Raw genomic sequence first — 25,691 nt, 5'->3', positions numbered from 1 at the left:
CAGCTCTGTTATTGTTTGCTGGCAGTATTGCCATAAAAGAAAAGATCTGTTCCATTCGCAGATTATTGGTTGAGAACCAGCAGTTAAGAGCACATATAGAGGATTTGAAACAAATGCCAGCTGTAGCCCTTGACCTAAGGACTTTATTGTTTCTGAATTCTGAAGGTTGCTGGAGGTTGCACAGTTTCAGTAAGCAGACTCAGTTGAGAGATAAGTATAGCTGATGAGTATTAGAGGAGGAAGGGGAGAGAAAGAGTGGGGAACAGATGACCAGGAAGCCCAGACCTGTCTGCAGGGAGGCTAGGGGCATCCATCATCATTTTGAGAACTTTCCTAAAGTGGAATATTGAGAATCCAAAATAGGGGAAGAAGCAAAAATGATGCAGGAGTACAAAAATATGTTTAGCAAAATAGTTTAAAAATGTTTGCAGTTCAGTTCATTTCTAGATTTGAATCTGATTATCCTCTGGGATATGGCTGGACCATGGTGATCATGGAAGTCTGGTCTTGAGCCACTGAAGAATGTTCAGCCAAAGAGCCTCAAACTGACACCCAAAGCTTCTGTTTCTCCTGAGTGGCTTCTGGGAAAGATCCACATCAGGAGATTGTATTGTACAAAAAGATCTCTCTTCTTTTGTTGTTATTTCTTTCTAAATAGCCTTGGCAACCCAGACTAAAGACCATAAGCGTTAACAAAATGCCAGGAAAAAGTAAAAAGAAACATAAAATTCAAACATTTACCAAGCACCTACTGTGCCGGGTACCATGTGTGATATGATTCACTCCTTATAATTAGGTATGTGGCATGTATGAGGTATGTTTTATTATCCCTGTTTTATAGATTACTCATTAATTAGGACAGCAGCCAAAATGAAAAGCACAGTTGAACAGGTTGAGAGCTGAACTGTCAAACATGACGCCCTGGTTAATGGCGGGTTATTGATGGTTATTACCTGGCTGGTGGGTCTTTGATAAACTCTGCATTGACTTTGGCTCAGAAATAAAAAAAAAAAACCTTAGGTGAAAACAAATTTATCTGAAATAAACATCACAATATTATGTTTTAAATCTCATGTATAAAAATTCAAATATAGAGTACACATATAATTTTCCCCTTCTTTTTAGGTCTCTTTGATTTTAAAACTGCTGTAACAATCATAGTCAATTTTAAAGTGTTGATGATAACAATACCGTCCTGAATTTTTATAGAGACTTTTTCTTGCAAGGACCTTGAAGTGCTAAAAATGTTGTCATCCATATAGGCAAACCTCGGGAATATCTAATTTGGCAAATGTCAGTGATAAATTCTTCTGGTGCCATTCTCCATGTCTTTGAATATATTAGAACGCCCTGGAAATAAGAATGTTTATTCTCCAGCAATTGACTGCTGGTAATATGGTTAGTTGGTATAATTCCACTTGTGTTTATTGTTTATTTTTTAAATAGCTGCTAGGATTAAAAAAAAAATCCTTTATGTTTTCTTCCTATTTCTAAAATGGTAGGTATTACACACTTTTTAGTGCTTTCTCCAAGTAGGCTAAGGAAACACTGTCTTTAGCTAACTTCATTTTTATGCTGGCAAGCACCCTTTCACAAACAAAACGAGAATTAGAATAAAAATTGGAATTTTAAAGGCCCAAAGACACAGTTCCTGAACAAAGAGAAAACAGCAGAAACCGTGAGGTCAAATATATGAGTGAGGGATCCCAGGACCAGATATCATGGGCCCCGCTGGGCTCTGCAAAGCCCATGCATCCATTAATCTCCCAGCCTGGTTTGTTAGAAATACCTGGGAGGAGACTAAGGGTGTCCCATTTTTTTTTTTTTTAAACAGATTACAAAGTCATTCTGTTTCACTGGGTTATTGTGAACAGTTAAGCCTTTGCTCTTTATTTTAATTTTCAATGACTTAATTAGCAACAACTAAACTTTGTCCACAATAGCTAGCATTATGTTTAAGAGTCAATTAAATGCCTGACAGTGTCATTAAATGCAGTAGTGCAGAAAGAAGGATCTGCAGGAGCTGGAGAGCAGGCATGAGGTGGCCTGGGCTCCTTGGGGGTGTGGTCAGGGTAAGGCCTGAGACCCCTGTTCTCTTGTCCTCCACTGCCTGGGTGCTGACAACCAGTTCCTCACTCATGCCCACATCAGTACTGTCATGTCCTAGGGCTTCCCCCCTGCTCATCTCATAGATCTAAAGCCTTCCTGTTCTTTAAGTGAACCTAGATCACGTTACCCCACAAACCTTCTCCTATCCCCTGCTGGTTGCTAGCCCCCAGTGATGCTAAGAACTCAATTTTACTTTGGAAATAATGATTTATTTCTGTATCTGAGGGTGGATCTGTTAAGTCCCAGGCCAGCCAGGATCTAAAGGCAGAGACATGTCAGGATTACCTCTGAGGTTGAACTTAATTGCCCAAATCCTTGGGAACCTTAGGAGAGAGGGGACAGGGCTCATCTCCAGGAAGCTGGCTGGGCCCTGCTTTGATATGCAGGGAGAGGGGTTGCTGGGAGTCCAGTGAACCCCAGACAGCGGAGACAGTGGCAGATGTGCTTGGTATGGATGACTGGTTGCACAGCAATGGGAGGCTGAGTGATGTCTGACACCCATGATGAGCTCCTACTCGGCCCTCTATTCATAATTCCTGGAGGGAGGACCTGCTTGCACTGTGTGAAGGCCTCTGATCCGGAGTGTCTTATCCAGGAGGAGCTTGGACCCGTCACGAGAGTCATGGCTGAAAGGCATGGAAGGGTGGGGATCTGGTGCTGTGAAATTCCAGTGCATTAGGAAATCTGTTTGATTTAGTATTCAAGCGAGGACACTTCGGATGTTAATGATTATGTTAGGGGAAGCACACTGACTGAAACCGCCCACCCTGGCCAGGCACCATAGTAACCACTTGCAAGAGTTGTTTTACGACAGGAAGTCCTGGTAAGGAATAGGGAACTAATAAGCTACCACCAACTGGAAGAGTTCGGGAAAGGTCAAACAGAGACACCACACATCCAGCCACCTCCCAGAATCCTTTTCACTGGCATCCATCTTGGCTGAACAAGGCATGAACCACCAGGAAGGACTCTGAGTCAGAATGATTGGCTAAAGACAACCTGGAAACTAGTCCCATCACTATAAAACCCGAGATTGCAAGTCATGTGGCAGGGCAGTTCTCCTGGCTTCCCTTACTCTACTGCTCTCCACCTGGGCACCCTTTCCCAATAAAATCTCTTGCTTTGTCAGCACGTGTGTCTCCTCAGACAATTCATTTCCAAGTGGTAGACAAGAGCCCAGTTTCGGGCCCTGAAGGGGTCCCCATTCCTGCAACAATTATGCTGCAACCAGAGGTGTAACCTTGGACTGTCCTGGGCAAACTAGGTGGGTGGCTCCCTGACCCAGAAGCTACCTAGCATGTTGCCATCCACGGCCTCTCTCTAGGTCCTGTGTACTGGGTCGCTGTGGGTGTCAATATCACACTGTGCATTGGAACTTGCAAGAGGGACCTGGAATGGTTGACGGATGCAGATGCAGCCATGCGGTCACACCCATGGCCCCAACTTAGTGGTGAGGGAGCCCCCTTGGTGACACCCCACAGCTCTCCTTCAGAGGGGCCTGTTTCCTGGATGTGCCGGAGAGTGCTGTCTGTTCTAGGGGATCGGGCCAGGCACCTTCCAAGACATTGGCCCCATGCACGGACCAGAGACCCTTGGAGCCCTGCTGACATGTGGACCTGAACATCTAAACTCATACATGCTACAGAGGGTCTCTCCTGCTGTCCACTTGCTTGGTCCACAAAATTGTTTTGGGGTCTAAAAGCGGCAAGCTGTCTTTTCTTCCAGGGGGAGGAGGGGGGCTGACTTCACACTCTTGTCCTCTTTCCTCCTGAATTCCAGCAACGTGTAGGGCCTTCACGTCCCCAGGGTCATTTTCCAAATGAACAAATTGTGTTTTCTTCTTCGTTGAACCTGATATTTGAGCCAATCTGTGCAGGCAATTTCCTCCTCTTTGTTTTGCTGACCCTGAGCACCCCTGGCCCCACCGTAATTATCCGACTGCTCCCGCCTCTGGGAGCACGGCTCCTGTTCAACAACGGTAAAGAAAAAGGCCCCGATTTCAGGGTCTTGTCTCCCTTTTAGATGTTGGTTGTTTACAGAGTCTTCATTTCAGTGGTGAGTTGGCATTTCTGAGATCCTTTGGGAAGCCATGGCCTGAGCTCTCTCTCACAAAAGAGAGCCAGAAGGCTCTCTAAGGGTGTGTGTGGGGACAGCAGAGACTGCCTCCCCCCCCCCCCCCCGCAATGTATTTACATCAAGACAGTGTGGAGTCCCTGTCCTGTGGTTGGGGAGGGGACAGAGGAATTATCATCTGGGACAGCCCATCTCTTCCTGGGAGAAAGGAAAAGATGTGATGGAGTAGAAAGGGCCCAGGAATAGGAGATACTCTCTCGACCTGTTAATCTCACATTTTGCTCAGGATCAAACACCTTTTGAGCAGTCTTTCTGTTTTCTATCCATCCATCTGTCCATTTGTCATCGCTCTCTGTTCCACCAAGCATAAAGCATTTATAAAGCACTTAGGTTATTAGTGGTTGTTTGGGGCTGAATCGTTTCCTCCACACAACTCACAGGTGGACGTCTTAACCCTTTTAGCTCAGATGGGGCTGTCTTTGGAGACAGGGCCTTTAAAGGAGTAATTAAGGCAAAGTGGGGTCATATGGGTGGCCTTTAATCCAATCCTTATAAGAAGAGGAGATCAGGACAGAGACAGGCAAAGAGGGAGACCCATGCAAGAAGACGGTCACCTGCTAGCCAACAAGAGAGGCCACAGATTGAAATCAAACCAATTCAAACACCTTGATCTTGGACTTCCAGACTCCAGAACTGTGTAAAAATATACTTCTGTTGTTTAAGCAGCCCCGTCTGTGGTATTTTGTTCCAGCAGTGCTCACTGACTATTACTGTGTCTCTTCCAGGTAGTGGAGACCCAGTGATGCACAGAGTCCTCAAGCTGCTCAGAGCCTAGTAGGGGATGTGGAACCCTGAAGGAGCACAGGAAGGAGGTAGGTGGGCAGCTCCTTTGCATCATCTGAATGGTGGCCACAGGCTGGATCCCGGCAGGATGGTGTGGCCAGGGACTGAGCACTGTCCTGATGGCTTCATGAGGCCGATTAGAGTAATGTAAGGTAGCACATTCCCAGGGACATGCTTAGGGGGCTCAGTTACTGAAGCAAAGTTGATGATGGTTGTGTGACCCAAGTTTATACTCACAAGTGCATGAAGCTGGGGCACATTGGTTGTATGAACACTGGTTCACATTTTTGACATCAATCACCAAGTGTTTATTAAGTAAAGAACCTTATGCTTGCTTGGAATGGGCTGACTCTGCTGTGGGAGACAGAAGGAAGAAACTGGGGCCTGGTCTTTTTTTTTTTTAATTATAGATAATCTTTTTTTAGAGTTTTCAAAAAATTAATTTTTTGGCTGTACTGAGTCTTTGTTGCTGCTTGTGGGCTTTTCTCTAATTGTGATGAGCAGGGGCTACTCTTCATTGTGGTGAGCAGGCTTCTTATTGCGGTGGCTTCTCTTGTTGCCGAGCATAGGCACTAGGCTCACAGGCTTCAGTAGTTGTGGCATGTGGACTCACTAGCTGTGTCTCACGGGCCTAATTCCTCTGAGACATATGGGATCTTCCCAGACCAGGGATAGAACCCATGTCCCCTGCATTGGTCAGTGTACTCCTAATCATTGGACCACCAGGGAAGTCTCCTGGGGCCTGTTCTTATCTCAGAAGACCTGGTTCTGCCCTTGGGAACACTACCAGTCATGACAGAGGAGACTCATCCATGAGAGGGTGGGAGGAATGTTCTGGAAGGTGTGTAAGTGCCCAAGTAAGCGGTTCATACCATGGCCGCCCTATAAGGTCAGAGCCAAGGAAGATCAATGTGGACTAGAGCAGTTCATTTAAGTAGCAATTAGTTATAATTAATCAATTATGTAATTGAGTAGCACTTAATTATTTACTGCCTTGTTCAGTTTTCCAACTGCTCACAAGCGTCACCTTTGTTTCCCCAGCTGGAGCAGAACCTCCCCAAGAACAGGGACAAGCTGCTTCACTGGTGTCAGACGGGGCTGGGGTCAGATTCTCACATCTAAGGACAGTGATCTGAGGAAACGGGAAGCATGGGACCTTCAAAACAATTGCAGGACAGTGAGGAAAAAATGCAGCTTAGGTGGGTGTGCGGTTTTTCAACTGAACATGAACAGAAGGAGAGCCATGGGAATGAATGGTGACAAGTAACACCCATGACAAGTCTCCAGTGTCTGAAGGGATGTCCTCACAGCTTCCCTGACATGAGATACAGGTCCCACTGATGCTTCCTGAAGAGTCCTAGGCTGACCCTCTGAGCTGACACCCAGCAGGTCCATCTGGTGCTCTGAGAGTCAGTGGCTGGAGAAGGTCATACAAGCTCAGGTGGAGGACTTGAGCAGATTTCATCTCACGGGCTTCTGTTGCTCTTACTGTGTTATTCATTGGGAGCTACCTCTTGGAAGCCAGATAGAAAATCAAGAGGAATGCAGTGAATAGCTTCTTGAAAATAAGTGTTGGGTGTCCCAGGATTTCAGGCTTATGGGAGGCACTGCTAAGCCCTAGCCATATGGCAGCCAAATGAGTCTGAAGTTCCTTAAAGGACAGATTCCTACAGTTAGTGCTTAATGGAATCCTGAACTTGTATGGGAGTCCAAGCAGGCTGACCTCCTAAATTCCAGGTTTCCCCGGCTGGCTCAGGTCTGGCTCATTTGCAGAGAACAATGGCACCTCCTCTCCCTCCTCGGGGTCAGTGGGTGTTATTACCTGTATTCACAAATGGGGCAAAACACCCTGAGACTTGCAGACTGATTGCTTTCATTAACTTTAATTGGATTCTTTCGCACTTGGAAAGAGAAGTGTAACCAGGGTTTAATTGGAAGAGCATCTCAGACCCTGGGTGATACAGGATTGTAAACATTAAAAGTGCTACAGCTGTGTTAGTGGGAAATGTTGGAGTCACTTACATTGTTTGTAAGGATAGTTCACAGACTTAGGGATGTTAGGAAGCTCTGGGCATGTCAAATTTAAAGATTATTTTTGTGCTTGTCTGGAAAAAAGTAATGTGAAATCAGATGTGTGCAAGTGTAGTTATTATATATATACACACAATATTTTTTCAGGTTATTTTCCATTATATTATTACATGATATTGAATATAGTTCTCTATATTATATAGTAAATCCTTGATGCTTATCTATTTTATGTAGCTTTTAACCTATTAATTTCATACTCCTAATTTATCTCTCCTGCCCTCCCCTTCCCTTTAGTTTATTTTCTAATAAATCTTTAGTTTATTTTCTATGTCTGCATGTCTGTTTCTGTTTTGTATATAGATTCATTTGCATTATTTTGTATATTACACATTATAAGCTATATCATAAAATATCTGTCTTTCTCTGTCTCACTTACTTCACTTGGCATGATATTCTCTAGGCCCATCCATGTAGTTGCAGATGGCGTTACTTCATTCTTTTTTATGGCTGAGTAATATTCCATTGTATATGTTTACCACATCTTAAGCCAATCATTTGTTGATGAGCATTTGGGTTGTTTACATGTTGAGATGATCTTTTTAAGAAGCTTTTTGGGACCTTGGTGTTTAATACACATCTGTTGAACAGGAGAATGCATGGCTTGATTGGTAACCCTAGGATTTGCTCACCTCTCCATCAGCACTGTGTCGCTTAGCATCCACTGCTGGCCTTAAGGAGGTGGGTGCTGGAGAGGTTAGGCCAATGTTGGCTGGTAGCCTGCCCTGCGAGAGCCCAGAGAGTCCCATAAAATGAATTAGTGCCTGAGTCACTGCCTTAGCCCTCTGTTCCTTTCTCGAATGCCTCGTCCTGAGCATTGGGCCTGGCACTGAGAAGGCATCTGTCAGTGACATTTGCCTTCCACCCTCTGTCTGCATTCTGTATTCTTTTCTAGACTTTCTTTTTTCAGGACCTGTACCCAGGTTCTTTCCTCACTCTGGGGTGACAACGACTGTCTTTTCCTGAGTGTCTGAAGTGTCAGGCAGAAGTGCTACAATGGCATTGCTGTGATGAGGTGATGGGGTCACTAAATCATTCCATGTGTTACCTCCTTATTGCTTCCTGGTCTGGGAGGTTCTGAGCCTCCTGCACACTCTGGATTAGATTTTTTTTTTTTTTAATTCTTAACTTTTTTGGATTAGATTTTTAAAGAAATGTCTCTAGCACATTTTTCCACATTCCCCTCCAGGAGTCCACTTTCATCTCCTTGCTCTCTGGTGGCTCCCCCACTGACCAGGGATGGCTGCTGCTGCTGCTGCTAAGTCGCTTCAGTTGTGTCCGACTCTGTGCGACCCCATAGATGGCAGCCCACCAGGCTCCGCAGTCCCTGGGATTCTCCAGGCAAGAACACTGGAGTGGGTTGCCATTTCCTTCTCCAATGCATGATAATGAAAAGTGAAAGTGAAAAGTGAAAGTGAAGTCACTCAGTCATGTCCGACTCTTCGTGACCCCATGGACTGCAGCCTACCAGGCTCCTCCATCCATGGGATTTTCCAGGCAAGAGTACTGGAGTGGGTTGCCATTGCCTTCTCCACAGGAATGGCTAGCTGGCTGCAAGAGGGCTTGACACTCACCTTCCTGAGCAGTGATGAGCTTTCCTTCTGGAGGCCAGTGCTCCTTAAGGGTGAAGCACACACACAGGTCCCTGGTGAGGAATCCGCTTCCCCCTAAAGACTGTTCTCTCTGATTTTAAAAGTAGCCTTTCCTAATTCACATGAAGAGGTACAACATCCTGTCAGAAATTTTGGAAAAGGAGTAAACTGTTTCATCAGAATTCAGAATGGCTGCTCAGAGAGCAGATCCTAGATAAGAAGGCAGGTCTGGCTTCCTGGAATTAGGGGAGAGTTGATACCTGACTCTCAGCCAGGTCCTGTGGACACAGAGGCTGGCTCTCTCTGGGCCATTTCAGACTCAAGAATGAAAGCATGTGGACACATGCCCTGATGGGTACCAGCATCCAGGCTTGATTCCTGGTCCTGTTTGGGGATGTTTGGATATCATCATGTTTGGGGATGGAGGACTTTCAATGTGATCATTCATCTGCAGTGTTCCAAAGGAAGGTCAGGAGCCAAGTGTAGCTGGTGAGCATATGACCCGTGGTTGGTCCAAATTGAGACATGCTATGTGTAAAATATACACACCAGATTTCTAAGACTTAGTTTACAGAAAGAGTGGGAAATGTCACTTGAATAATTTTTTATGTTGATTGCATGTTAAGATGATCATATTTTAAATATATTGGGTTAAAAAAAACATACTATTTTTTAAGTTATTTTTTTGATTGCACCCTGTGGCATATGAAATTTTTGTTCACCAACCAGGGATTGAACATGTGCCCCCTGCAGTGAAAGCATGGAGTCCTAGCCAAGGGTCCACCAAGGAAGTCCCTAACAAAAGATACTATTGAAGTTAATTTCCCCTGTTTCATGTAACTTTTTAAAATGTGCATGCTAATTCGCTTCAGTCCTGTCAGACTCTTTGCAACCCTGTGAACTGTAGCCTGTCAGGCTCCTCCAGGCAAGAATACGGGAGCGGGTTGCCATGCCCTCCTCCAGAGGATCTTCGCAACCCAGGGATCGAACCCATGTCTCTTACATCTCCTGCATTGGCAGGTGGGTTCTTTACCACTAGCAGCACTTGGGAAGCCCCTTTTCAATGTGGCTACTAGAAAATTTAAAATTGTATGTGGCTTGCATTCTTCTCCTATTGGTCAGTGCTGGTCTATGTCCTCTAAGAACAGTGAGGGTGACGGGACACGGGGATTACCTTGAACTGGCATCAGATCTGAGGAACTGGATGGGGCCAGAGCCCTTGCAGGCAAGCGGCATATTTTGGGGGAATAAATATCTTTTGGTAACTTGTCCTAAAAACAACTGAGGTGAGATTTCCCTTGGAATCTCAATCCCCTTTTAAGATCTCGGGCTAGTAAGTATGAAGCTGACATTTTCAGGCAGAATTGGACCTTCTTTAGACCCTGTTCAGGGAGAGAATCAAGCTGAGTTGATCTGCCGGCTTGGGGCTTCATTATTTTAACTAGTTGCCAAGTTGAGTTTCTCTGGTTTCACAGAAATTCCCAAAGCAGTTCTTCAACCCCAACTAGATAAAGACCACAAAATGATTAATTGAGGATACTCACACTGTGGAATAGAACTAGGTAGATTTTACAAGCCAGTTAACCTAAACCTGAGCACATACAAGTAATGCTATTCACTGTACACTTTGGGGCCTGATTTTACAACAGCTTCCAGTTTCTTTTTGGGGTAGAATTGATGACTTTTGGAAACATCTGACGGGGGGAAATCTCTCCCTTAGGGTTCCAACTTGTTCTTTGTCTTTTACTGCCATGGTTTTATTCCTCCATGCTTTGTGCTTGTCTGTTTAAGAAAAGTCATTTTAAACTTCTTGGTGTCAACAAATATGATTTTAGGGATATATATATATATATATATATATATATATATATATTTAATTTAAATGCTTGAGTTAGATATTTTATTATTATATATTTTGTTATATTATATATAATATTTAATATATTTTATTATATTTGAATTAAATATTTCATTATTACATTGTTTACTCTATAAACTTGTTAATTATAATTATACACAATTCTTTGTGTATTTATCCTAATGATACTTTTTTTTTTAAAAAAAGTTATTTAAAGAAAATTTTGGCTGCACTACACAGCTTGTGGAATCTTAGTTCCCTGACCAGGGATTGAACTCAGGCCATGGCAGTAAAAGTGCTGAGTCCTAACCCCTGAACCACCAGGGAACTCCCTACATTGGTTTTAATGAGGAAAATTAGAAGCAGTTTAAATGTTCATCAGTAAAGGAATGTTAAAAAATGCATTACCAATTCTATGGAATACATCACATAACCATTAAAAAGTAATTAAAAATTTGTGCATTTACATTGCATGTAATTACCAGTAGGCTTCATATTATTTCAGTCAGCATGTACTTTCTCCTCTGTTTCACCTGTTTAATGTTTATAATTTTTTACTTGAAGTTTTTCTTTTTTTAATAAAAAAAGTATACATGGTATATATTTAAAAATACATGATGTTTATATATACATTGTGAAATAATTTCTATAGTCAAGCTCATTAGCATATTCATCATCTCACAGTTACCTTTTTGTGTGGGTGTGATGAGAACACATGATCTACTCTCCTAGCAAATTTCAAGCATACAGTACAGTATTAACTATAGTCACTGTGTTATACATTTGATCTCTAGAACTTATTCATCCTACAAAACTGAACCTTTATATTGCTTGACCAGTATCTCCCCATTTCCCCGAACTGCTACCCTTGCCTCTGGTAACCACTATTCCACTCTCTGCTTCTGTGAATTATAATGCAGTATGTTTCTTTCTGTGTCTGGCTTTTTTCACTTAGCATAGTGTTCTCCAGGATTGCATACTCTCACAAATGACAGAGTTTTCTTCTTTTTTTTGAGAGTGAATGTATGTGTCTGTTTGCAAGTGTATACATGTATGTGTGTATATATATATATATATATATACATATAAACATGTGTATATATGTGTATATATATATATAATGGATGCATTTTTTTTTTACTCATCTGTTGATGGATACTTGGGCTGTTCTTTATCTTGGATATTGTGAATAATGCTGCAGTGAACATGGGGACGCAAATGTCTCTTTGAGATACTGATTTCATTTCCTTTGGATAGATACCCAGAAATGGAACATATAGTAGTTCTATTTTTAATTTTTGAGGAACCTCCATATTATTTTCCATAATGATTGTACCAATTTACATTTCTGCCAACAGCGCACAAGGATTCTCTTTTGTCCACTTCATTGCCAACATCTTGTTTTTCTGATAACGCCATCCCAACAGGTGTGATGTGATTTCTCAATATGATTTTTATTTGCAGTTTCCTGATAATTAGTGATGTTGAGCATCTTTTTATGTATTTAGTGCCTGTTTGTAAGTCTTCTGAGAAATGTATATTCAGATCCTTTGCCCATTTTTCAATTGGGTTAAAATACATGAATTTTGGATATTAATCCTGTGATATTGTGACTTATAAGATTCATATGTGTGATCATTCAGGTTACCAAAATATATTTTTTATATATATTTGATCTTCTTCCACTGTTCTTATCTCAGGGCTCCCAAAGCCTTTGGAATTTTCTAAATGTTGAGAGTGATAAAGATATCTTTTGTTGTATTAATGAGGTGACTTTTGGAAAAGCACTTAAGGCTGAGGGCTGGTTGCCAAGTTAAATTTGTGATCAGAGGGTTGGAAATTTCAGCCCTCACCCCCTGACCTCCTGGAAAGAAGAGGACCCAGAGGTTGAATCAACTGCCTTTGGCCAATGATATAAGCAGTCATGACAGTGGAATGAAGCCTCAATAAAATCCAAGAGAACAGGGTCCAGAGACCTTCCAGGTTAGCTAACATGTGGAGATTTGGGGACAGTGGCTCACCCTTTCCCCATGATTTGCCCTAGGCTCTCTTCCAGATGGCAGTTCCTGAATTGTATCCTTTTATAATAAAATGTCAATCTAGCAAGTAAAATGTTTCTCTGACTTCTGAGATGCTCTAGCAAGTTAATTGAATCTGAGGAGGAAGTTTTAGGAACCTCTGATTTACAGCGAGTTGGTCAGAATTATAGTTGTAACAACTTTGACTTTCAACTGGTGTCTGAAGTCCAAGTGAGACAATCCCACTTGTTTGTTTTGCTTTTGTTGCTTGTGCGTTTGGTGTCACATTGAAAAAAAAAAGATCATGGCCAAGACTCATGTCAAGGAACTTTTTCCTTTTGTTTTCTTCTAGGAATTTTTTAGTTTCAGGTCATACATTTAAGTATTTAAACCCTGTATATGGTGTAAGATAAGAGTCCAGTTTCATTTGCTTGCATGTGAACATTCAGTCTTCCCCAAATTATTTATTAAAAAATCTATTCTTTTCCTATTGTTTATTTTTTGATGCCTTTGTTGAAGATTAGTTGACTGTATGTGTAGGCGTTTATTTCTAGGCTCTAAATCCTGTTTCATTGTCCTGTGTGTCTGTTTTTATGCTGGTACTATACTATTTTGATTACTGTAGTTAATTTGAAATCAGTGATACAGTCAACTTTGTTTCTCTTTCTTAAGACTGCTTTGGCTATTCAGAGTCTTTTTTTGGTTCTTAATGAATTTTAGGATTGCTTTTGCCCAGGGATCGAGACCAGACCTCCCACATTCAGGCAGATTCTTTACTGTCAGAGCCACCAGGGAAGCTTCAATCTTTGCAAAAATACTGCAGTTTTGATAGTGACTGCATTGAATTTGCCAATTATATTAGTCCTGGGTTTTTCATTTTTGGGAGATTCTAAAATACTGATTAAATCTCCTTATTTGTTGTTGGTTTGTTCAGGCTTTCTACTTTTTCTTGATTTAGTTTGATAGGTTATCTGTTTCTAGATATTTATCCCTTTCTTTTAGGTTATCCAACTTGATGTATAACTGTTCTTATAGTGTTTTATGATCCTTTTTACTACTAAGGCAGCTTTTGTAATGTCTCCTCTTTCATTTCTGATTTTCTTTGTCTTCTTTTTTTCTTATTAATTTTAATTGGAGTATAGTTGATTTACAATGTTGTGGTATTTTCAGGCATACAGCAAAGTGAATCAGTTACACATATACATATATCCACTCTTTTTAGAGGGTACTATGTAGTGTTTTGTAGAGTTCTCTGTACTATACAATTGTTGTTGCTGTTCAGCAGCTAAGTTGTGTCTGATTCTTGTGACCTCATTGACTGTAGCACATCAGGCTTCTCTGTCCTCCACTATCTCCTGGAGTTTGCTCAAATTCATGTCCACTGAGTCAGTGATGCTATCTAACCATCTCATCCTCTGCTGCTGCCTTCTCCTCCTGCCCTCAATCTTTCCCCACATCAGGGTCCTTTCCAGTGAGTCAGCTCTTTGCATCAGGTAGCTAAAGTATTAGAATTTCAGCTTCAGCAACAGTCCTTCCAATGAATATTCAGGGTTGATTTCCTTGAGGATTGACTTGTCTGATCTCCTTGCAGTCCAAGGGACTCTCAAGAGTTTTCTCCAGGACCAGTGCTATTTAATAGGTTCTTATTAGTTATCTATTTTGCTTACAGTAGTGTGTATATGTCAATCTCAATCTCCCAATTTATTCTCCCTTTCCCCTTTGGGGCTTCCCTGGTAGCTCAGCTGGTAAAGGATCTTCCTGCAATTCAGGAGACCCTGGTTCCATTCCTGGGTTGGTAAGATCCTCTGGAGGAGGTCATGGCAATCCGCTCCAGTATTCTTGCCTGAAGAATTCCCACGGATGAAGGAACATGGTGGGCTATAGTCCATGGGGACACGAAGAGGGACTCAACACAGCAGATCCCCCTTGGTAACTGTAAGTTTGTTTTCTATATCTGTGACTCTATTTCTATTTTGTAAATAGGTTCATGTGTAACACTATTTTTTTTTAGATTCCACATTTAAGCAATATCATATGTTTGTCTTTGACTTATTTCGCTCAGTATGAGTCTGCTTTCTTTTTTCTCAGTCTAGCTAAGGGTTTTCAATTTTGTTTTATTTTTTCAAAAAATGAAATCAGTTTTCTTTATTTTTTCCCTATTGTTTCTCTGTTTTTCTATTTGATTTATTTCTGCTCTAATTTGTATTATTTCCTTCCTTCTTTCTAATTTTTTTTTTTTTTTGCACTTAGTAGTTCTTTTTCCAATTCCTTGAGGTATAAAGTTAGATCATTTATTGAAAACCTTTTCCTTTTTTTTAGATGCATTTTTTTGGTATAAAACTTCCTTAGTACTTCTTTTACTACATGCCATGAGTTTTGGTGTGTTATTTCTTTTTGTCTTTATTTATCTCAAGATGTTTAAAAAATTACCTTTGATTTCCTCTTTGACTCAATGGTTATTTAAGAGTGTGTTTCTGTGTATTTATGAATTTTCCCATTTTCTTGCTGTTATTGATTTCTAGTTTTATTCCATTGGGGTCTGAAAAGGTTGGACTTATTCAGTCTTCTTAAACTTGTTAAGACTTTTTTCATTACTTAACTTATAATTTAGCTTGGAGAATGTTTTGAATGCACTGGAGAAGAATGTGTATTCTGCTATTGGGTGGCAAGTTCTTAATGTATCTTTTAGGTTCACTTGGTCTGTACTGCCGTTCAAGTCAACTGCTTTTTTTTTTTTTTTTTTTTTACTGATTTTCTGTCTGGATGTTCTATCTTTTATTGCAAGTAGATATACATGTCTCCTGCTACTATTGTATTGCTGTCAATTTTTCCCTTTAGATCTGTCAGTATGTGTTTTAATATTTAGGTGCTCTGATGCTGGATGTGTATACATTTGTAATTGTTTGATCTTCCTGTTGAATTGACCCTTTTATCATTAATGACCTTCTTCATCTCTAGACAGTTTTTGACTTAAAGTCTATTTGTTTTCCTGGCATAGGTAAACCCATCCCTGCTTTCTTTTGGTTACCATTTGCACAGAGTACCTTTTCCATCCCTTCGCTTTTAGCCTATATATGTCCTTAAGTCTAAAGCGGGGCATTTATGGACAACAAACTATTAGACTTGCTCTTTTATCCATTCAGCCACTCTAAACCTTTTGATTAGGGAGTTTAATCCATTTGTGTGTAAGATAATTATTTAGATGAGGATTAAACTATTGCTATTTCATTAATAATTTCCTGTTTTGCTCTTGTTTTTTTCCATTTTTCTTCCCTTGCTGTTATCCTTTGTTATGTGATAATATCAGGGTTATATTTGCTGCTGCTGCTGCTAAGTCGCTTCAGTCATGTCCGACTCTGTGCGACCCCACAGACGGCAGCCCATCAGGCTCCGCCGTCCCTGGAATTCTCCAGGCAAGAATACTGGAGTGGGTTGCCATTTCCTTCTCCAGTGCATGAAAGGGCAAAGTGAAAGTGAAGTAGCTCAGTCGTGTCCGACTCTTAGCGACCCCATGGACTGTAGCCTACCCGGCTCCTCCATCCATGGGATTTTCCAGGCAAGAGTACTGGAGTGGGGTGCCATTGCCTTCTCCGAGGGTTATATTTAGACTGTCATTATTGGCTGCTTTTGGTTAGCTCTAGAGACGCTAGTCCCTGTTCAGGTGGCACTAGCTGAGTTTCCTTTTTTCCAGTAAGTGATCAGTAAAACGCCTACCATAGTGTCTGCTCTATAAGTTAGAAGTGACTTTTGACCTTCTAATTTGCTGAATCTCTTGTTTTGCTGCAGCAGAAACAAAAGTTGTGCAGTTGACCTTGAATTATTTTGGGAGGAGAGTAACTTCCATGTTGGGTGGATTTGAAAAGTTTTCTTTCATGGCACAGAAATTATTGATCCAAATACCCTTCCTGCCTCCTGGGTAGATGAGACAGGCAGTTGTCACCAAGGTATGTTTGAGGGTAATTCTGACAACCTTCCTATGAAGACCATCTTTGCCACTGGTTTTCTGTGAGTATCCCAGAGTCCCACAATATAGGCATTGTTTTAGGTAGAGTTGTTCTTGACAGAGGTCTAAGCTATAGGAAGTCATGAACACCTTAGTGTGAGTTAGGTTACTGTGTTCTTTTCTCCTTCCAAGGCAACCTTCAGGTGTGTGTGTGTGTGTGTGTGTGTGTGTGTGTGTGTGTGTGTGTGTGTGTGTGTGTGTGTGTGTGTGTGTGTGTGTGTGTGTGTGTGTGTGTGTGTGTGTGTGTGTGTGTGTGTGTGTGTGTGTGTGTGTGTGTGTGTGTGTGTGTGTGTGTGTGTGTGTGTGTGTGTGTGTGTGTGTGTGTGTGTGTGTGTGTGTGTGTGTGTGTGTGTGTGTGTGTGTGTGTGTGTGTGTGTGTGTGTGTGTGTGTGTGTGTGTGTGTGTGTGTGTGTGTGTGTGTGTGTGTGTGTGTGTGTGTGTGTGTGTGTGTGTGTGTGTGTGTGTGTGTGTGTGTGTGTGTGTGTGTGTGTGTGTGTGTGTGTGTGTGTGTGTGTGTGTGTGTGTGTGTGTGTGTGTGTGTGTGTGTGTGTGTGTGTGTGTGTGTGTGTGTGTGTGTGTGTGTGTGTGTGTGTGTGTGTGTGTGTGTGTGTGTGTGTGTGTGTGTGTGTGTGTGTGTGTGTGTGTGTGTGTGTGTGTGTGTGTGTGTGTGTGTGTGTGTGTGCCCGCGCATGGTTGCTTAGTAGTGTCCGCCTCTTTGTGACCCCACGGACTGTAGCCTGCCAGGCTCCTTTGTCCATGGGATTTTCCAGGCAAGCATACTGGAGCAGGTTGCCATTTCCTACTCCAAGGGATCTTCCCAATCCAGGGACTGAACCCACGTCTCCTGCATCTCCTGCATCGGCAGGCGGGTTCTTTACCACTGAGCACCTGGAAAGCCCATACCTTTAGGAGACTAAATGCTAAATATTAGTAGATAAGAGAACCCTCAATATATAATTAAAAATGAAATAGGCATCAGCAGTTAACCATGAAGCAAATATTTAATATACAAAAGTGTAGGAAAACTCTTATTTCCAACCAAATGATTATTTGGATGATTTTCAAAGTATTTCAAATATCAAATTTGTTTGAACATATATTTTGGTGCTTCTATTTCATCAGTGCCTTGATTTTGGCTTAGACTGGCTAATAGATCTTTTATCAGGGCTGTGAGGCATGAAATGGGAGGGGGTTTGAGGGAGAGAAATGTTCAGAGGAGACAGTGAGAATTTCACTGATGGTCCCAATGTGGAGTCACTGGCCTTGAATTTTAGAACTCTGGGGCTGGGCTTCTGTCCCTGCACAGATAGGGGTCAGGGGAGGCAAATCCCTTGATCTAAGTTTCTATTTCTATGTTGTGTTTTGTGACCTACATTAGAGTACCTGTTACCAATATAGTGCTCATAAAGAGGGCAAATTCTCATAGTTTACCCTAACAACACACTTATTTTAGTGTGAGGAGAAAGAATACAATCTGCACAGAGCTGGTGATAGAGTCCCCTCTGAAATCCAGAGGTCCTCCTCTGGAAACATTTCCCAGAGCCCCTCCCAGTCTGTTGTGGGTACCAAGAAAGTGTATCCCAACATACTCTTTGCACAGTGCCTGCCATATGGTGGAGACAGTATGGTTTTGCTGATCAAATGAATGATTTTATCCATGATGGTCTCAAGCCATACAGCATCCTTCTCAGTCACACATTGGGACTACCAAACCTTTTAATATTAGGTTAAATCTCTTGAAATGATGGTAGAGACTAAACATTTACTTATCTGTTAGATTTTTAGAGTAGCATTCTTCATTCTAAAACCTCAGGGTACATTCGAATAAAATTACAAATAATTAAAATCTTTTAAAAAACCTTTAGCAAAAAATGATATTTTATGGTTAGTAAAGCTAGAATATAGGCATGATTATAATGCTATATAATCATGTATGTAATTATTACATAAATAATATGTAATCATCCTAATAAACCATGTAATTTCAGCCACTTCTTCGCATGAAGCTTCTCTATTTATAGCCCTGATGTGGTTGGCAGGGGGGAAAAGATAGATTTAGGAGAGGCTTGGGGATTAAGCACAGTGTGTAACTTGGAAGGGCCTGTGGTTTACTAATTTAAGAGAATCTTCATTTGAACTGAAGAAGGAAAACTAGCTTTGGGCTCGGGGGACCCTTAAGGCAATCACCTGGACCAAGTGAGCTGGTCCTTCTCCAGCCCCCTCCCAGCTACCCTGCTTCCCATTTGGGTGCTCACCCTATGATCCACTGCCCACTCCAACAACACACAGGAATGCTCTTCCTCCTCTCTGTCTTTTCATATCCAGCTTAGGTCCCTGGAGACCCACTGCTTTCTGCCGCATGCTCTCCCATCCCCACAGTGCCAGTCACTGAGCCAAGAAAGCCAGTCACACATTCTGGTCATCTCTGACCCTTTGCAAATTGTCTGTGGATGCCGTTCTTGCTCCTGGTTAACTTGAACTCCCCCAAGGCCAGGACAGGGGATGGGCTCTCCTCTTTTCTGTATCTCAGCCATCCCCTTGTCTGTCCTAGGTCAAAGAGGGCCTGCTAGGCTAAGCAAGGCAGTAGCCATCATCTTGGGATAAAAACACACCTACTTCAAACAAATTACAAGTTCCTTTGAGCAGTGGTTCTCCCACTTGAGGGTCCATTACAATCATCTGCTGCTGCTGCTGCTGCTGCTAAGTCGCTTCAGTCGTGTCCAACTCTGTGCGACCCCATAGATGGCAGCCCACCAAGCTCCGCCGTCCCTGGGATTCTCCAGGCAAGAATACTGGAGTGAGTTGCCGTTTCCTTCTCCAGTGCATGAAAGGGAAAAGTGAAAGTGAAGTCGCTCAGTCGTCCGACTCTTAGCGACCCCATAGACTGTAGCCCACCAGGCTCCTCCGTCCGTGGGATTTTCCAGGCAAGAGTACTGGAGTGGGGTGCCATTGCCTTCTCTGACAATCATCTGCAGGGCTGGTTAAACACTGCCTTCTCCACCTTCCTCCTCTCCCCTCCCACCAGGATTTCTGATTCGGTGGTCTTCTATCATTTGCACTATCAAATTCGTAGTTGATCACAAGTTTCTAGGTGATGCTGGTGAGGGCACTGTACTTTGGTTTAAGGAAAGATCATATGGGCCTGTCATGGTTTTGAGACTGATGGCTTCCAACATGAAAATGATAGTTATCTCCTATAGCTGTAAGTGCTTTACAAAATGCTTTCTCGTGAATTCTTTCATAACATTCCCAGGCAGGGGACTGGATTGATGTTGTTCCATTTCTAATCATAGAGAGGTTGAGTGATGTGCTCAAGGCCCCCTGCTGACAAGTGGGGACTTGGGGTTTGAGTCCCAGCCTCTTCCCTACACACACAAGTGCCTCCAAGCACTTTCTCTTTGGATGGAATTTGTTCTGTTGGTTTGAATCTTCAAGGAACTCTTCATCCATTGATGCAGATGATGGAACAAAATGTTCGCTAGCTTCCAGAAGGGCTGATTGCTCCACTAGTTCTGCAATCCCTCATTCCAGGCTCTTTCTTTGATCAATAAAGCATACTCTTCTCACATGGGAAATGGAATTGGGCAATCATCTGCAAGGTGAAACATCCTGAAGTTTGGGCCTGTCTCTGGGGCAGTTAGTAGCAGCTGTGATGTCAGGAAAGCAAAGAGGCCTACTGAGTTTTGCTGTTGCTCACTGCCACTTGACCAGTGACATCTCCCTGACCTCAGGTTCAGGAAGACCAACGGCTGCCACTCAAATCAGTCCCATGAATCAAGCAGCAGCAGGTTTGTCCTTTAAATCTATACAGCCTGTGCCCTCATCCAGGAAGGAGAAGTCACTGCCATCTCCATGGGCCTTACGTCATGGTGGGTACCTGGGAATAGATGAATTACAAGATCACTATTCATCACAATCCAAACTTCATTTTCTGTCCTCAGATAAAACCTCTTTCTTCCTAAGTACTGTTCGTAAAATCTGTATCCATTTTAGTAGAGAGATAATGTGTTTATGACAGATTTCTCTTTTCTGTTAGAACAGAAATGCCATATCTTGGCAGATTGTTGCCTAGGGATTCCTCCTTATAGCTTTTCCATTGTATCTTCCCCGACTTTTCCATGGAACATTCTGAGGTGCCCAGGAAGCCTCTAGGGTTGTGGTCAGCTGCCTAAGTCTTCAGCTCCTGGAGCGACACTCAGAAGAAACGCTGAGATTTTTATGTTTTATTTTATGGTTCTACTTTGTCTTATTTGGAAAACACCGCTAGTGAAAAGAAGAATGTCTCAGCGACAACTGTATTTTCAACAATGATTCTTATAGCACAGAAAAATCTAATCAGGAGCTTCTGTGTGAAGAGAGCTTAGGTTGAAAATAATTTGAAAAGCGGGAGCCCAGCCTGAGCCTTCTGCTTTGGAGGGGACGTGTGCATTGTTTCCTGGGCATTGATCATTTTTGAGGACTCGGTGGTTTTAATTGTCACGGTCACACTGTCCCGTCTTGCCTTTCATGGTGCGATGGATGCTGAGCTGTGCTGGCTTCGATGATGTCTCTTTTAGGGTTTGTTTATCCTTGGGCCTCTGCGGGGAGCTGATGATCCTTTCACGGGATGCGCATGCCTCCAGGACCATGGCACAGGATGGACAATCGATGACCTTGTGGTCACTGCTGTCCTGCAGAGGGCGAGACTGGGGTTATTCACAGCTTGGTAATTGGCCCCGATGCTGAGATCTTCATCCTGAGCAAATGCAGGCATCAGGGGGGAAGTTACAGATCAATGCAGGGGCGCTGAATATACAGGCCCCAGAAAAAATACCAAAATCAAAAATGGATTTCTGTTTAGCGTGCATTGTATATCCTGGTCTGGTTATGAATAATTTAGCCTTCCCCAGGCTGAATAGACTATATTTAGCAAGACTATTTTGCTTATAATACGTCCTATCCTTTTATGAAGAAGCATAAAGCTTAGGAGAAGTGCTCAGAATTAGGGGTGACTTCATTTGGTGAGAGCAGACATGTGGAGGTATCTTCACTTACAGCCCCCAGCTTACCATTCACACTTGGTCTAGCCAAGGGCAGAGGGCTCTGGGCATCTGAAGCTGGCAATGGCCTCAGGAGTGTATCCCCAGATTAGGCAGGAGACAGGGCTACTCTGCCTGTGTCATTGGTGGCTCCCAGCTGGGTCCATCTGTCCAAGAGTGGGGACATGGCAAGAGTTGTGCAGTGCCAAGAGGTTTTCCTTTCTTTCTGTGTTGTTACTTTCCCAGCAGGAATAGGATGGATTCTCAAGTGAGACAATCAGATGGGACTTTAACAGACTCTATGCAAAGGTGGAGGCAGGATGAAGGGGACTCACAGGGGATAATGCAGATTCCCAGGGCAGGAACAGCAGGGCTCCTTACCTCTCCCAGGCCTGAAAAAGAAAGGGTGGGGAGTGGTTCCTCACCCTTGGAAAGGGAGGGCTGTGTGAACTGCTGTCTAGTGGGAGTTCAGGCTTTTGTTGGTAGTGACTCCACAGGGACGGTGCCAGAGGATAAACACCAGAACTGCATTCTCCTCCCTTCTCTCATCTTCTGTGGGTGTTCCCTCACTGATCAAACCCAACAGAAAGCTAGAAGTGAGGCAGTCCCTCTTGTAATCCATGTAGGTCAGCCTCCCAGGGAGAGGAGAATGGAGAGTGAATCTGGAGGTGCCAATGGAAGATCCCAGGGGCCTCATAACACCTCTCGTAATGATGCTCCTGTTGTGGGTCACACTGCACTGTTTCTATCGGGTACTTGTGTGTGTGTGTGTGTGTGTGTCTGTGTGTCTGCGCACACGCGTGCACATATGCGCACACTCTGCTGCTCAGTTGTGTCTCTTTGCTACCCCATGGACTGTAGCCCGCCAGGCTCCTCTGTCCGTGGAATTTTCCACACAAGAATACAGTGGGTTGTCATTTCCTCCTCCGGGGGATCTTCCCAAGCCAGGAATGGAAAATATCTTCAGTGTTTCCTGCATTGGCAGGCAGACTCTTTACCACTGTACCACCTGGGAAGATACCTATTCGTTTGCAAATATCTAGTCTTGAGAATGTGATGGCTTTGCCATTAGTAAAAGGTCTGGGTGTTGTTGTTGTTGTTCAGTCCAGTGAGCCTTCATACGATGACCTAACCAACATCTGTCTACAACCCCAAACTTGAACCTTCTGAGAGATCCCAAGTGAGAATCCTTCAGGAAAGCCCTTCCCAAATCCTGACCCATGGCTTGCTTGCTATCTTTTCTTCAGTCGTGTCTGACTCTTTGCAATCCTATGGGCTTTAGCCTGCCAGGCTCCTCTGTCCATGGGATTTCCAGGCAAGAATAATGGAATGGGTTGCCATTTCCTACTCTAGGGGATCTTCCCGACTCAGGGAATGAATCCACGTCTCTTGTGTCTCCTGCATTGGCAGGCAGGTTCTTTACCACTAGCGCCACCTGGGAAGTCCTGTCCTGACCCATGGAATGGTGAGTAAAATAAAATGGTTATTTTAAGCCTTTAATTTTTTTTTGGAGGGGGTGGTTTTATTTTGCAGCAATATCACTAAAACATCTTATATATATCCTGGCAGTGTTTCCTTTTAAGTTATTTCCATTTGCAGAATTGAAATTCAGCAGTGAAGTAGAATTTTGGGTAATGAGAGAACGACATTTGAGATTTAAAGTAATAAGCTTAACTTCAGCCAAGAGTCTGGCTCCTTCAGTAGGTCCTGTGTTTTACAAGCTGTTTCCTTCCTCTGGTTATGAACCCATAGATTGTTTTAACCTCCAGGCAAGATGGAAGCCACTTACCTTTCTGTAGCCCAGTGCTCTCATCTGAAAACAGAGGTGCACATACTTCCTTGAGTTCCTGTGAGGTAACTCCAAGAAATCAGCTTGCATATTGCCTGCCATATGATTGTGTAGTGATTTATAGAACATGAATTTGAGAACACACTCATTCAACAGACGTCATTTATTGAAAAATTAATTTGTGAAACTTTACAGTAGGTGCCAGGATTCAGGGAATTCTTGGGAGCAGAGATTGTGTATACAGGTGTATCTCTTGATTAGTTTATTTCTAGTTTCTATACATACAGGGTCTCTTCTGAGAAAGAGGGTAACCGGTCATGGCGTGGAGGAGGAAATTTCATTCATGAACTGAAGCTTCATCTGACCTCCCGCTGCCAGGAGCACAGGGCACAGAAGGGCCCAGGAGTCCCACATAAGGAAAAGTTTCACATTGAGCATAGTGACCAGGAACCTGGGGATGTGGGGTCAGATTGCTAGGGCCCAAATCCAAGATTTTCCACATATTAGCTAATGAGATAATGATTGTTATAGCCACTCACCTCATGTGATTATTGTGAGTCTTCAAGCTGAGTGTCAGGCTCATTCTAGTATTTAGTCTGAATTGCCCAGCTCTGCTGATAATAATGACACTGTTATATTATCATTGTCATTACACTTAACATTGAAAACTTAGCCTAGACACACACAGGCAAGCTCTGGGGCTCGGCTGTCGAGGTCTTGAATAGGGGGCATAGGCATTTTGTCCTGTAGACATAGGGGAATTTCCAGCTGAGGAACGACAGGATCAAGTCCCTTCTCCCTCCCTCTTCCCTGCTCTCTCTGCCCTTGCTTTCTCATTTCCTCTTCTCTCTCCTCCTTTAAAATGATGACAGTATGTTCAAGTTGTGCAAATCACAGGAATAGATTAGAAACAGGAGAATAAATGTGCTTAGCAGACCCAGGAAATCTCCAGGGGACTGGAATTGATTACCCAGCATGTAACATACAAAACCATCATTTTTCTGCATATGGTGAACAATAGGAGTGAAGTAACCTCCTATTCCCATCTCCCTAATCTGATGGGGTTTTCTCAGTGATGTTATGGAGTCATAGAGGTGACAGGCACAAACTGGGCCACCTCCCAGTGGACTTTTTCCCTGGAAGGGTTGGTGGCAGAGGAAGATCAGGCCCTTTCCAGTGTGTGCACTTACCTGGTTTAATTTGGAGATACCAGAGGACAGAGGAGCATGGCATGCTATAGCCCATGGGGCCACAAAGAATTGGATATGATTTAGCAACTGAACAACCACAATTGCCTGTCTTGGGAGATGTTGGGACCTTGGGAAGCTGTATGAGTGAAAAGATTGATGCTTTATATCAAAGGCTTATAAAATATATCCTGTTGCCTTTCCCCATGTGAGGAAGGACCTTTTGACGTGGGCTCTGGGTAAACCCCACATGTTCCCATCCTTGTAGTGGTCCTGGTACTGGAATTAGCTGGTTTCATTAGAACCAAATTTACTTCAATTATTTGGAGAACCTTGACTGTAGGATGAGTGCAGGTTAGAGAATGTCTTGCAAGCTCTGAGCTTCAGGATTTTGCTTTGCAGCTCATTTTAGTTTCAGTTGAGATTGGACATGAGAACTTGGCTTTCATGAGTTCAAGTCACCGTGGGGAATGGAGTCACCATTTTGGTTAAGTTGTTTATCTATCTATCTGGAAGAGTAAGATTCTGATTTTCACTTGCTGCTTATCTTTTTTCATCCTGAAGGTTGAGGTTTATTTGAATAAAGAGATGAAGGCAATATAAACTGTTAGCCTATATGATGTCTTCATATATATTAGAGAAAAGTACCCTTTCATGGCATATGTAGCACTTTAAAACTCATGGCTTAGGAGCAAGTATGGCCCATTTTTAAGCCCCTGATTATCTCTCAATCAGGGAGAATTTGTGCAGTGCCCAACTTGTACATCCAGATGTGGCGGCCCTGATTGAAGGAAATATACATAATAATAGGGTGACCCAGTGCTTCAGAAGAATGCCTTAGCCTGGGCATCCTTTCTGATTTAGTAATTTATGGTTAGTGATTTAGAGCTCCTGAGTTAATAGGTCTGAGGTAGGGGCCCAAGAAATTGGATTTCTAATAAGTTCCTAAGTGATGATACCCTTGGTTTGGGTACCATATCATGGTACCCAGATTTTCCCTCTTCCAGGCACTAATTACCTGAATCGTTCATCAAAACCAAAGATGCTTTCTTATTTAGCAGTGTAGGTTGGTCCCAAATAGTTGGCATCACTGAAACTTTCTGGAAGAGGGTC

The 25,691-nt window shown here is 42.8% G+C and overlaps 1 long non-coding RNA gene across 1 annotated transcript in view; it reads left to right on the top strand.

Annotated features, from left to right (window-relative positions):
* Positions 1–25,691, top strand: part of LOC145544529 (uncharacterized) — a 393,836-nt gene that overhangs the window by 162,661 nt on the left and 205,484 nt on the right. The window contains exon 3 of the long non-coding RNA XR_014081466.1: positions 4,968–5,054. This is a non-coding gene — a long non-coding RNA (uncharacterized LOC145544529). The remainder of the gene's footprint in view (positions 1–4,967; positions 5,055–25,691) is intronic.

The sequence above is a fragment of the Giraffa tippelskirchi genome, chromosome 4, assembly GCF_054371585.1.
Source record: "Giraffa tippelskirchi isolate mGirTip1 chromosome 4, T2T-mGirTip1v1.2.pri, whole genome shotgun sequence".
Taxonomy (NCBI): Eukaryota; Metazoa; Chordata; class Mammalia; order Artiodactyla; family Giraffidae; genus Giraffa; species Giraffa tippelskirchi.
The sequence above is the reverse complement of the archived record's forward strand: the minus strand, read 5'-3'. Positions and strand labels throughout refer to the sequence as shown.